Raw genomic sequence first — 14,346 nt, 5'->3', positions numbered from 1 at the left:
TAAACACTTTGGTATCTTTTTGGCTTTCTTCTGCAAAGATGCTAAATATTTCATGAAAATTTTAGTTTCATACTTTGATGTATTTTTGCGTGAAATCAAATTCACAGTTGAGTCTAAAAAATGTGCTTTCCTGATTTTCTTTGAATAATTGGTCCTCTGGGAAGTCATCTGCAGACATCTCCTAAACATTTATTTCTTTTAACATTTTTTAACTCCATCTCTGTGAGAGTAGTTTTTTTAACCTTTCTCCATTCCTGTGTGAGTGAGGAATATCCTAAAGCCCTCACACACTTTCCCAGTTGGGGAAGTCCACTGGATTGCAGTCTGGACTTTGTGGTGGCCTCTCATCCTTTTTAATGCTTTTTTCTAGGGATATGTTCCTCAGCTTACATGGCATGGTGTAATAACCCGCTGCCATCCTTTTAACAATGAAACACTTGCTTATTTCAGTGCTTTTACATCTTTGTTTACTTGCGCGTTATGTTTATTTATTTAGCAAATGCTTTTGGATGGAGCAATGCAGTTAATTAGCTTAACAAGCATGCTTTGTTGGCCTGTAGCAGGAAACGCCACTGCCATGCATGCACGAGGACAACATGCCAACTCCATGCAGACAGGTTGCACCTGGGTTTTGAACCAGCAACCTTTTTGCTGCAAGACACAAGTGTGGCAAGTTTCATATTGTCTTACTCAGTTCCTTTCTGCCTAAAAGGACCTTTAAAAAAAAAGATTAATTTTACACGGAGTCAGTGAAGTATAGTTGGCCTCAACACTTTTTAGTTCTTCTCCACAAATATTTATTTAGGAATGTCAATGTAAACTTGTGTTAAAATGTGTTAAAGCAGTTGTACTTTAATGCTGTTAAGACAGATTAATGTTAGCGTCACACAAGTGGCTCTAAAGTTAGCTTCCTGAGCCTGACTCTGGCTGATTGTAGTTTATTTAAAACCCCTTGTTGACATAGATTTCCCAGCTGCAGCAGGTTTCTGGCCGCATTAGTCAAACACAGTCAATGCACAAAGCCTGCTTGACCGTTACAGAGCATTAATTCATGCCAGTTTACATTAAAATAGAATGACCTGACAGGTGGGGTTTTGCAAAACTGCGAGCTTAGTCTTAATACTTTTAGTGTTGATGCTTGTATCCACATCAACAACAAGAATACACACACACACACACACACACACACACACACACACACACACATATATATATATATATATATATATATATATATATATATATATATATATATATATATATATTAGGGATGTAAGAAAATGTCGATTGTAGCAATATATCGTGATATTTTCCCCAGCGATATTACGATATTATATCGATATTCAAAAGATTTGTGTCGAAAATATCGATATCGCAATATATCATGACATTTTTTCTTGCAAAAATGTATCAATATTCAAAAGTCTCGTATCTAATTTTTGGAAGAATTTTCATGGAAACATTTGTGTATTTTCTTTTCTTGTGGTGCAATTCAAACGCCGACCACTAGTTGGCAGCAGTGTGTAATGGGTTTTGTTTCCACCACTGAAATGTAAATCCCTCTGTTTTTGTTAATCATGTTAAGTATCAGTTTGAACTGTTTCTTGAATTTTCCTATAATAAATTTAGTGTAAAAAATGCCAATATCGTCTGACTGAATGTATCGCAATGTATCGTGATACGTATTGTATCACCAGAATTTCACCAAAACACATACCTAATATATATATGAGAGAGAGAGAGAGAGAGAGAGAGAGAGAGAGAGAGAGAGAGAGAGAGAGAGAGAGAGAGAGAGAGAGAGAGAGAGAGAGAGAGATAGAGAGAGAGAGAGAGAGAGAGAGAGAGAGAGAGAGAGAGAGAGAGAGAGAGAGAGAGAGAGAGAGAGAGAGAGAGAGAGAGAGAGAGAGAGAGAGAGAGAGAGAGAGAGAGAGAGAGAGAGAGAGAGAGAGAGAGAGAAGAGAGGAGAGAGAGAGAGAGAGAGAGAGAGAGAGAGAGAGAGAGAGAGAGAGAGAGAGAGAGAGAGAGAGAGAGAGAGAGAGAGAGAGAGAGAGAGAGAGAGAGAGAGAGAGAGAGAGAGAGAGAGAGAGAGAGAGAGAGAGAGAGAGAGAGAGAGAGAGAGAGAATCTCAAAGGTTCCCAGACGATATCCGTAGTAATTCGTGTTCCTCCATGTTTTACAATGTTTATCAATCTTTCACCCATGAAATCAAATCTAATATTTTGACTAAATTAAACCCAGTATTTGTCATGATACATTAACCTCCTTATGTTGAAATGGTGTTCAGATCATCATATTAAAGCAAACATTTAATTTTGTACTTTTAAATCTATTGTCTATTTTATTTAACAACATATGTCATCATCACTCGTGTTGCTGAACATAATGAATTGGGTTTTAACACGAGCTGAACAATCAGATTAAAAAGAACCATTATGTCACTGCAGCTGTCAAACGAGCTGATTAGTAGCTATGAGCTCTTGTGTTGTGGGAATTTTTAACAATCCATTCTGTTCGTATGAAACTGTAAACTTTTCATTCTTGAATCCATAATGAGTAACTCTAACAGTACAAAATTATCAAATGCATTGACTCTGGTGTTGTGAGCCAAAACTTACTGTAGATAGAATATTTCTGATCTGTTTAATAGAACTAAAATCTATTTGATCAAAATCAAAAAACATATTTTTGCCATGATGATAATTAGAAGAGGCATTTTTACAGTTACTGTGGTCTCTCGTTTATCGCGAGGTTACATTCCAAAAATAACCCACGAAAGGCGGGATCTGCTAAGTAGCCAGCTTCATTTTTTGCAATTATTATAAATGTTTTAAGGTTTTAAAACCCCTCAGTGAACACTTTACACACTTTATTCACACTTTATCTCATTTAAACACACTCAATGCGCTGTAAAAAGACAAGCATGCAATATTCCGCTAAAGGTCTGAATTGTTTTCAGGTGTATTTACTAGTTTTTCTCTTAAACTAATCAACGTGGGCTGCCTGAATGCTTTTCTGGGATAACTGAATGCTTTTACGTACACAGACAACACTAGAACACCGAATGCTGATTATATTACGGTCATAGCAGCGCCACGAAAACAATAAAACAACCAGATGCGCCTCTCCGTGTGTTCGGTTGGGTCCAGCCCCTGCTCGCTGCTACCACTGTAACTCTTGATGCCTACTGTACACTGGAAGCATTTTAAATTATTGAACAACAACCATTTCTGATCAATTACAGAATATAACATTTTTTAAACGTTATATATTTGAGGATCTTCGTCCTCAGTGTCATCCTCCTCTTCATCATCACTGATCACAAAGTTGGCTGGCACAAAAACTGTTCCCCTCTGTTTTTCACAGCAATCTTAGTTTAAAACTGCAAAATATATTCAATAATATATAGGGATGAGCGAGTACACCACTATCTGTATCTGTTCAACCAACTAAATTATCTGTATCTGTACTCGGAATGGGCGTGGCATAACCCGGAAGTGGGTGTGGTTTACATCAATATATTATTTTAAGTTTGAAATTGATATGGATTGATCAGAAGTTGATATGTGTATTGTTTATTTGAAACTATTTACAGAGCAGCCTGTTCCTTTACTCGTTATTATTTACGAGATGTGTCTTCAGGTTCCATCACTCGTTCAGTGCTTGGACCCCAGCAGGCTGATTGAATGCTTATGGCACCTCATTGGCCTTGCTGAGATGGATTTCATCCTCTTGTGGATGATGTTTTTTAGTGGGGGCCCCTCTCTTATCATGCCTGCCTCAGTCTTTAAGCCTGGTCTGAGGCTGAACGTCCCCCACTAGAGGAGATTTGATTGGGGGTGTCCATTGGTTGTGTTAACCAGTGTGGCGTAAACCCATCCAGCTGCGCTTTATTTCCAATAGCAGCTTGCGTAAGGGCTAAGACTAGACGAAATAGAACGTTGGTTACGTATTGTAACCCCAGATTCTATTAGTCTAGTCGCAGCCCTTAAGCCACTGGCCCCACTGGTTATGATGGGAATAAGAGCCATTGGAGGTGAGCAGTGGGGTCACTGCGGTTATATACCACGAGGGGGCCTACTATTGGTGGGCGTACATTTTAGCTCTTCATGATTGGCTGATGTGGAGATCATCCTTCCAATAGCAGCTCGCTTAAGGGCTGCGACTAGACTCCTAGAATCTGGGGTTACAATACGTAACCAACGTTTTGTGTGTAGGGAGGGGCAGGCGCTCTATGTGACTGGCCAATCACAGAGCGTGAAGACAGTCAGTTACCCAATGAGGATTTTCCTTCAGCACGATTACAGATATTTACGAGCTTTACTCGTTTCATGCTCATTTTTGTCAAAAATGCTTTATCTGTACCAGATACTCGTCTGAAACGAGTATCCGGCTCATCCCTAATAGTATAATAATTATTATTACTGTTACCATCATAATGAAGGTTATTTTTACAAAACAACAGATTTTTACCTAAAAATGTACATGATGTATTTTACTTATTAAGGGAATATGACAGCTTTGATTTTCATGCTGGGATTCCACCAACTTCATTGAGTTTACCATTTACAACACATATATCCTTATTTAGCACAACCAGTCAGCCTTGTGATGCGAGAGTTTCATTAACCTAGCATTGTTAGCATTAGAGATCCGACTGCAAACATGTGGAGAGATGGAGATGCAGGAAGGCAGCTTTCTGGTTTTTCAGACACACCAAATACTTAGCATGTCGTTGCCTCGTGCGGATTGGTCGAATGGTGCCATGGCCCAAACTGTGACTAGCTTGATCTCTGATGATTGCTTGGGTGAAATCCCAAAATTCTGAGAGTCCATAAAAGTGCACACTGACATCATTTAGGATATGAGTGGAAGTGGCTATTTATAGATGCTGGCCCTATAAAGGGTTAGCTGCCAATGACACATACCAACAAAGAAGATATTTGATCTGGACTTTATCTTTGTTTGGACTTTACCATAGTCAAGCTTAAAACGAACCACAGACATCTATGTAATTAAATTATTTATAACTGAAGGTTGATTGAACTCTTTCATAAACTTCTAAGGAATATTTCAGGTTTACTGACAGTAAACACTTTTTGGCTCAGCTACACTGACTAGTTCAGTTCAGTTCACTTTATTTCAAACATATACATTCACCAACATTTCATAAAAATCATTCCACGCAATTGTTTGAAAAGGAGTAGGGAGAAGTGTATACTTATTTAGCCCTACCCCCTCAGGTTTACATCCTCATCATCAAAATGTAAACAACAAAACAGTTACAATGCCTTCAAAAAAACCCACAAAAACAAAAAAAAAAGCAATAATAATAAATAAATTAAATTCTCATGTTCAACTAGAACTACATTTAGATTTTCTAATTTGTAGAAGAGATTAAACATCAGTTTGCATGCCGTCCTGGGTTAATTGCATTTTCTTCAGTCTTATACTTATTTAACATTTCTTTTTTGAGTTTTATTTTAAACTGGTTTACATTACTACTATCCTTTATTTCTTCTGTTAACTCATTCCAGAATTTAACGCCCGCTATTGAAATAGACATCCTTTTCAATGTTGTTCTTACTCTTTGTACTTTTAAATTCCACTTCCCTCTAAAATTATACCTCCCTTCTCTTTCTAAGAAGAGTTGATGGCCCCTGACATAATGGCCATATCTTTGAACAAAGGCCATTAGGGAATCTATCTAATATAACAGGTAAAAGTGATTTACTGAAATGCAGTGAAACAAAACTACATTTTATTACTTGTCCTCATACATGTTTTGATGTCAATCTATATACATTTTAATGAATTAAAGTCTTGTAAACAGTATTTCTTCTATTGTAGGTGGAAAAAAATGTTTTTTTTAAACAGCCTCATGTTTTATAGCTAAATCAAACACACATCACTGACTGATTAGTAAAAGCATAAATGTAGGGAAAATCATCTACAGACTGCAGGAACCAGTTTCTGTTGGCTCAGCTGCTGCATCTGGGGAAATTACCAGATTGTTGTCAAATGGAAAATGTACTTTTGAAATTAAATGGTCATTAGGCAAACACATCAACAAACCATGCTCTGTGGTTTTACTGAAGGTAAGACAAAACGCAGGTGTGAGAAGAATATCTTAAAGATTTACTTTTTACCGTAAATCCTCCAATACAGGCGCAGGCCTTTATTTACTCAAGTGCATCCTGGTTTGGGCCTTTATTGGAAGAAGGCCATAATTAGAGGCAGGGCTCAATTTCAGCTTGAGCAAAGTAAACTACCAGTAGAATGAATAAAAACAAAATTTTGTGTCTATTAGAACCTTAAACACGAGGTTCGTTTATTGAAAATGTACAGTTAACATAGTATGTACGTATGCATATAGAACATTTACAACAAACATCCTTATTTCAGGCTAAATCCTGGTATGGTAAGAAACATAGCAAACATGCCGGTAGTGCATTGTAAACACTTGGTGATAATTAGGTAATTGATTCACAGCAAAAGGCAACAGACACCTTACCGCTCTAAAGTTTAACAGTTCGTTTCTCGTTTGGTTTGAAGTAAAAAATAAAATCCTCCAACTGTTTAGTCCTCATCCTCTGTATTTCCACATTACAACACCGAGCTAAATGCTAAAAACATTAGCACTCTACAAGCTATTTGCGGTGAGGACTCGTGAAAACAGCATCAAACTGTTTACCTGCTGTTTTTGTAGTTGTGTTTCTAAGCTGTTCAATAAAGCACAATAAAAAACCTTTGGCAAACCCTTACCTGTGAAGAGGTGATCACCGCAAACTGTAGTATTCCTTTTCTGCTCATCTTGCAGCCGGAGATTATGATCCACTATTCCGTCTTCATTCAGTACGTTTCAGTAAGTCCTTTGTGGCGCACTACTTTCGGGACACGAAAAAAAAAGCTTGTTTTTGGAATTTGGGCATTTTTACATCCAGTCAACAAAGTAGATAAAGCCTGGGGCACACCGGAGGCGGGCGCGATGCGGTGCAGCAATTTTAAGAAGTCAAGTGGTCACACAGGACATGCCGCACCGCTGAGCGCTTCTTGGAAAGTTGAGCGACAGTCACAACATCACACGGGACTTGAGAACAAGAAGTGGGAAATTACTCTGTTTATATGTGATCAGACTTGCCGTTGTGTTTTATGATACTCTAATTCATTAACAGTGGGTAAGTACGCTATTTATTAGAATATTTTAAGATCAATAGTACTTTAAAGTTATCAAAACTGAAGCTGGGTTTTTGGCGTAAAGCCGGTCACTATTAGAGACCAGCCTTTACTTACAGCCACTGACAGCGAGACCTGCTAATGTAGGAGAGTCAGCCAGTAGTAGAATACAGGCCAATATAGGATTTACAAATTTTGTTTTTATTATTAAGGGGTGAAATATGGAACACCAAAGCGACATTGGTGGTTGCAGTTGCAACAATAGAACAAGGTTTCCAGCTGTCAGGCTACCAGGCCACCCATAATGGTCCCCCGTCAAAATACTATTTGATAAATAATTTTATTAAAATGTAGCTTTTAAAGGAAATAATGTACCTTCATTCTACACACCACGAAATGCCTTGTGGAGATATTTGTTTAAAAAAAATAAAGCTGTTTATTCAATTGTTTTATATTCGATTTTTAAAGGCATACTTGGCAGTTGTGCTTGCTTTTAGCACCCCCTAGTGTCCGTTATTCATTAACTGTGGTCAAAGCAAAAGTGAAACTTATCTCCTTGCTGTGCTGTCATCTTTTTTAACACCTTAATCTAAGAGCTGAAACCTCTCCCTAACCTTCATTTGTTTATCTAAAACATGCGTTTATCTGAAATGTGCTGGAAGCCGACTGCAGCACCAGGGGCCTCATTTATCAAGCTTGCTTACGCACAAAACGGGGTCGGAAAACTGCGTAAGCAACTTTCCACGCAAACTTTGGGATTCATGAAAGAAAACTTAGCGGAAAATGTGCGCAACTTTAAGTTGACCAAGGATCTGGCTTACACTCATGTTGGACTTGGAGAGCACCTGCAGTGCTGCTGCTGAGAAGGACACAATTATGAAATCGTGCAGCATTATCACTTGTACCGCTTTGTTTTCACACAGAACAAGAACCCCCCCCCCCCCACACACACACACACACACACACACGCGTGCGTACACTCACTCACACATACACGCGTACCTCACACACACACAGCCTGAAGCTTAGAATACGGAATGCAGAATATCAGCAGGGGGACAGATTGAGACAGAATGTCATGCGTCTGTGACAGTGTGTGTCCTGTCACTGTGACCCGATTGATCATGCGCCTTGGCTACTTGGACAAGGGAGATCTCCATTTGGCTGACTGGTTAGCGTGCGTGACTTTCATCCGGGAGTCTGGGGATTGAATCCTGATCGGATTTTTTTTTTTTTATATCCGCCACAGATCTCTCTGAAGAACTCAGCATTGACGGCTTCAGCAACGCTGTGCCACTCCGTGGATTTTCTCTTATTTGTTTTGCAAAAGCACTTCCTTTCATTTCTCCACCTCACCCACAAGTACCTTAATTTCTGTTTCTGTGAAATTGTGCTTCCTTGATCTGCCTTGATCTACGGTCGCCATGTCATTGGCGGAGCGTTGCAACAGCCGGCTTATGTATATGCATGAGATCCACAAGGCACTTTGCATTGACTATTCATGGCAGTAAGTGGGCGTGGTGAGGGCGGGATGTGACAGCTGAGAAACATTCTCGTTAGTCTCTGATTTATGAAGCGAAGATTGAGTGCAGCTGTGCGTACTCCATGTTTGATAGATCACAAACCTACTTGGCATAAATACATAGTTTTTGCTTAGCTTAAGTACAGTTTTAGTAAGGATTCTACGCAATGTTTGATAAACGAGACCCCTGGTATGTAAGCTGAATTTAGGTCCACAGTGTGCGGCCCGGCACTCTGAAGTTGCAAATGCGGCATTCTGGCCACAGAGGGCAGTAGGGGCCTGAGTAAAATTTCATTAACCCTGTAAAGGGTCATTTTAGCACAAGTTCAACAAAATCATTTAAAAACATGAAAATGTTGTATAGTTTGCCTTCAAATTCCGATATTAAAAAAGTTTCATCTGCGACAGCAGCAGAGTAGCTCATCCAGGGGAAAGTCTGCCAGGAATTCCTTAATAAATTAAGTGTAATGTGAATTAAAGCTAAAAGTCAGTTACAATAAAAGAAAACTGTCAGGTGAGAAAGACAGACTTGCCCCATGTTTGACCTTCACCGACACCAAACAGCGGTTTTCCAAGCACACAACCCTAAAAAAATCGGACATGTTTGCCTAAGGTCCATCCTATTTGAAAGGCGGGGTTTCTATGTAGACAACAACCCCGTAATTTCCCCTGATGCAGCAGCTGAGCACACTCATCTGCACAATGGCAAATGGAAAGGGCTATCGGGTCCCCTCAGAATATCGCACAAACATCGCTCAGATGAACCTAATATTGCCCAAGGCTCTCTTCACCTGCTTGAAAACTAGAGCAATGCATGTGCAAGAACCTTCAAGAAGTCCATGTTCTCTGAGCATGCAGTTACCTTATCTCCACAGGGGCACATGCTCATTTTTTCTTTAGGACTTTGGAAAACATCCTTGAATTTCTTTTTGTGGCTGTGAAATCAAGCGAATCTCACGGGAGAGACATGACGAACTCGATCAGAGGCCAGTAGCGCTTTTGGATTGGATAGAATTGTCAAATGTGCTGTCTGCTTATTTATAATTTTCCTTGTTATTTGCATAAAATCACTCATGAATATTAATGTTGCTTCATAGAGGGAGCGGTTTGCAATATTCAGTAGGCTGGAAGATGCTGCAAAACAAATCCGGAAAAACAAAAATACAATCAAACTGGTGCAAAGGGGGAGATGTGAACTAATGTAAGGACCGAGAATTCACAGCATATTTGGAAAAGTATAGCAAAACAAACAGTGGTAGTAACGCACAAAAAGCTTCCCAAAGAAAAGCTTTACATCAAATTCCCAGAATACCTCACAGGGCAGTTTGTGAGCTGACTTCAGTGGGTCTTTACCCCAATACCAGGCCTGCTTTTAGAACAGACTGCCAAACTTTAAGGTCAGCAGGGATTAATTAGCTTTTTGAAACCCACCCAGCAGATGTCAAGGTAATCTTGGGATGCCGGCTGCAGAGGTCAATGTAATATCTCAAGGCAGAGGGAATGAGAGCTGATCCCACCAGCGTCCAGTTTTCTGCCATGGCAGGCTTTAGGGCCAAATACGACGAGGTTGCTCCAGCCTCCGTTCGGTTTTTGTTAACACCAAAGTGAGTAATTGGGTCACTGGCAGGACTCGATAAAAAAAACTCAGGTTTCAAGCAGAGGAACTGAATCCCTATTAGAAAAAAAAAAGAATAGCCAGGGATAGATTTGATTATTAAATTAAACTTAACATCAATCTGACATGTTGGAGGGAAATAAATGTGGAGTTGGAGAGGGTGGATTTGCTCTGGATGAACAGGATCTCGCATTTCCAACAAACCTGCACTATGATGAGACGCTGTGCCAACAGAGGAGAAAGCTCCAGCCAAACTAATTATTATTCTGTGAAAGGTGAGAAAACACTCAGCTGAGAGGTGCTGGGATGAGAGTTGACAAGGGCTTGTCTCGGTCGTGGTAAACCTATGGAGCTCATGCAAAACAGAAATAGATAAAATGCCAGGGGCAAACATAGGTGAGAAAGGTTTTTAGTCTGTAATTATTTGTATCCAAGCTCAGTAATCACCACTAATCACACCTGAAAATATTTGATCAATAAACAAAAAAGGTCTAGGATTCAAAACTTGTTTCCAAGGGGTGACTATTATATAGCTGTTTATTTACTCTTTAATAGAGCCAGTAAAAAAACAGGCGCATCCACGGACAGCCCTTTGCTGCTGTCAAATTTGATGTAAATGTGTATTAAAGGTCCATGATGTAAGAATGGTCTTGATTCGGAAAAGGGTAGAATGCCTTCTCTGGGTCAGGGATGAGGTCCTGCCCCAAGTGGAGGAGTTTAAGTATCTCGGGGTCTTGTTCACGAGTGAGGGAAAACTGGAGCGTGAGATCGATAGGCGGATTGGTGCTGCGTCTGCAGTGATGCGGGCGTTGTATCGGTCTGACGTGGTGGAGAGAGAGCTGAGTCAGAAGGTGAAGCTCTCGATTTACCGGTCGACCTACGTTCCTACCCTCACCTATGGTCATGAGCTTCGGGTAGTGACCGAAAGAACGAGATTGCGGACACAAGCGGCCGAAATGAGTTTTCTCCGCAGAGTGGCTGGGCTCTCCCTTAGAGATAGGGTGAGAAGCTCGGTCACTCGGGAGGGGCTCGGAGTAGACCTGCTGCTCCTCCACATCGAGAGGAGCCAGTTGAGGTGGCTCGGGCATCTGGTCAGGATGCCTCCTGGACGCCTCCCTGGTGAGGCTTTCCGGGCGCGTCCAACCGGGAGGAGACCTAAAGGTAGACTCAGGACATGGTGGAGGGACTATGTCTCTCACCTGGCCAGGGAACGTCTTGGGATTCCCTGGAGGAGCTGGCCCAAGTGGCTGGGGAGAGGGAAGTCTGGGCCTCTCGACTTGGGCTGCTGCCCCGTGACCCGACTCCGGATAAGCGAATGAAAATGGATGGATGTAAGATTGATGTAATGGCGTACTGCAGTAAATTTTCAGATCACACTGGTCACACCAGTTAGCCTCAACACCAGAAGATTCTAGACGATGAGCAAAAACGAGTCATAACCATGATAGAAAGATACAAACATTTCACTGTAATACTGAGTTGTTGGGAATTTAAAAAGCTGTATGAGAGATTTTTAGAGCTGAATAATTTGTTTCTAATTCACTTTTAGCATTGTTAGCTCAATGTTAGCCTAGAGGCTAATGGCCATTATTAGTGTAAAACTAAAAGATGTTGGGGCTCCTGTTTACTGACTTTGGTTCACTGCTGCAGCGTTAGCTGGGTCAGACCCCACAGATTATCATGATGTAAACAAGCCTACGTCCCTCTTTAGTTTCTCTGAAAGGAGAAAACTGACCTCCATCCAGCCAACTGACAGGGGAATGTGTTTCAATAAAACTTCCTTCCAACGTGATTGAGACATTAGACAGTATGGTGATGGTTTCCCTGTAGAAGTATTACTAATTGTACCTTTAAAATTCCAGAAAAAAAAACATCTGTTAAGTAAATGCCCAAAAATATTGTTTTCAACTGGTATTTCTTTTATTTACCTTTTATATTTAAGACTATTACCTTGTTTGATTAACTGTCGAGTAGTGCACAAAGTTACTATTCAATAGATGGTTAATCCATCCATTATCATCCACTTATCCGGGGTCAGGTCGCAGCATAAGCAGGGAGGCCCAGACTTCCCACTCTCCAGCCACTTGGGCCAGCTCCTCTGAGGGAATCCTAAGGTGTTCCCCGGGTCTTCCTTTAGGTGTCCTCCCTGTTGGACGTGCCTGGAAAACCTCACCAGGGAGGCATCCAGGAGGCATCCTAACCAGATGCCCGAACCACCTCAACTGGCTCCTTTGGACGTGGAGGAGCAGCGTGTCTACTCTGAGCCCCTCCAGGATGACCGAGCTTCTCACCCTATCTCTAAGGGAGAGCCCAGCCACCCTGGGGAGAAAACGAGTTGGTTAAATGAAGAGTCCGAAAACTGATTCAGGGTAACACATATTGTACATCTGCTGCTGTATTTGTGACATTTTAGCATGGACAATATCGGCCATTGGCTGCCCCATGACCTCTATGGTGGCATTGGTATCTGCAATAGGAAAACCCCATAGCATCTGCAGTTAAAATATCTCACTCCAGATAGATGAACATTTTGTAAAACTGAAATAATCTCAAAGCTTTTTTTTGTTTTACCATTAATAATATCAGTGATCATCAAGGATGTTTGGTTTGGATCCAGAGGTGTCAACTGAGCAACGCATGCTGCCATTTTTACGTGCACGCTGCGAGAGTGACACAAATAAAACAAACCTATAATAATAGGATCAGATGGTAGCTCACGTTCCTGTTATTGTTGCTAAGGAGAGGAAAAGGCTCTGACAAAACCGACTTGCATGCATAATTGGGAAGAAAGCAAAACAATGTTGGCAGGCATTCATTACCAGCGCTAAGCCAATCTTATTGTTCTGCAATTTGCTTATGCATAATTAAACACCTGTGGGACAAAAATAACAGGAAAAACACGTGGAGCCTTTAAAAACTTTGAATTAAAATAAAACATCAGAAGGATAATTTGTCAATCTCAACACCACGGTTCACGGACACATACATATTTCATCAGCACCAGCAGAATGTTGATAATAATCTAAATGTCATGTTTACACAGACACAGATTAAGATGTGGTACTGAAGCTGAACGGACATCTTATAGATTTTAATCAAAAAGAAACTGCACAACTTTTTGGAGAAGGAGACCTCCACATTAAACGAACAACTACAGACACTTAGGAATATTCCTGCAGCTGAGAGTTTTCAAGTTCTTTGTGTTTCTGGCCCGAGAGTCGGAAACTGGTGACCTGTTCTGTAGAGGCGCGGCGTTAATGATTCAGAAAACGCAGCCAGACAGAACGCTTCCATGGGAACGTTGGAACAGCCACCAGTACAGAGCACATACACTGCTTTAATAAGCAGTTTCAGCACTTGCGTTTAGTTCTTGTCAAATCCAGCAATTAATGTTTAAAATAACTTTGATGAATGTGCTTTTCTCCCTTACAAAGGCCACAGACTTCAGAGTATAAATTATATTTGTTCTAATTATGGTGGCTTGTTACGTCCCCATTAGTGGGGTCTTTAAGTGAGTATGTGGTTGGTGCTTGTGTTTATTTCATTTTATTTTTATATGACATGCTCAATGTCAGGTATGTTGTCACAGGAGCGGGGGCAGCTAAAGGCGGTGATGATCTGTTGAATGTGTCATCTGTGTTTGAAGAACTCCAGACCTCCACTACATGAACTGTGTGAAGGAAATGGTTCAATAGAAACCGAAGTACCGGACGTAAGAGACGGCCCAAACAAACATGTAGTTTCTCGTTCGTCTTTGAGAATGGAGCAGAAAAATGGCAAAACGTTAAGCAGATGTTTTGAGGCTGTGGCTAAAACAGATGAAAATTCTTCTGGTTACTATACGGAGGACGATCTCTTGTTGAGACGTTGGGTAAATCCTAAACAGTTAAATCCTCCAAGTGTTAGTGTTAATCAGATTGGGATTCCAGAATGTTTCAAACATCAAGTTATCGCTCAAGCGCATGAAAGCTGCTGGTCAGGTCTTTTGGGGATACGCAAAACGTATCTGGCGATTCTCGATCATTTCTTTTGGTCT

This window comes from Nothobranchius furzeri, chromosome 8, assembly GCF_043380555.1.
Source record: "Nothobranchius furzeri strain GRZ-AD chromosome 8, NfurGRZ-RIMD1, whole genome shotgun sequence".
NCBI classification, from domain to species: domain Eukaryota; kingdom Metazoa; phylum Chordata; class Actinopteri; order Cyprinodontiformes; family Nothobranchiidae; genus Nothobranchius; species Nothobranchius furzeri.
This window is presented reverse-complemented; position numbering follows the sequence as displayed.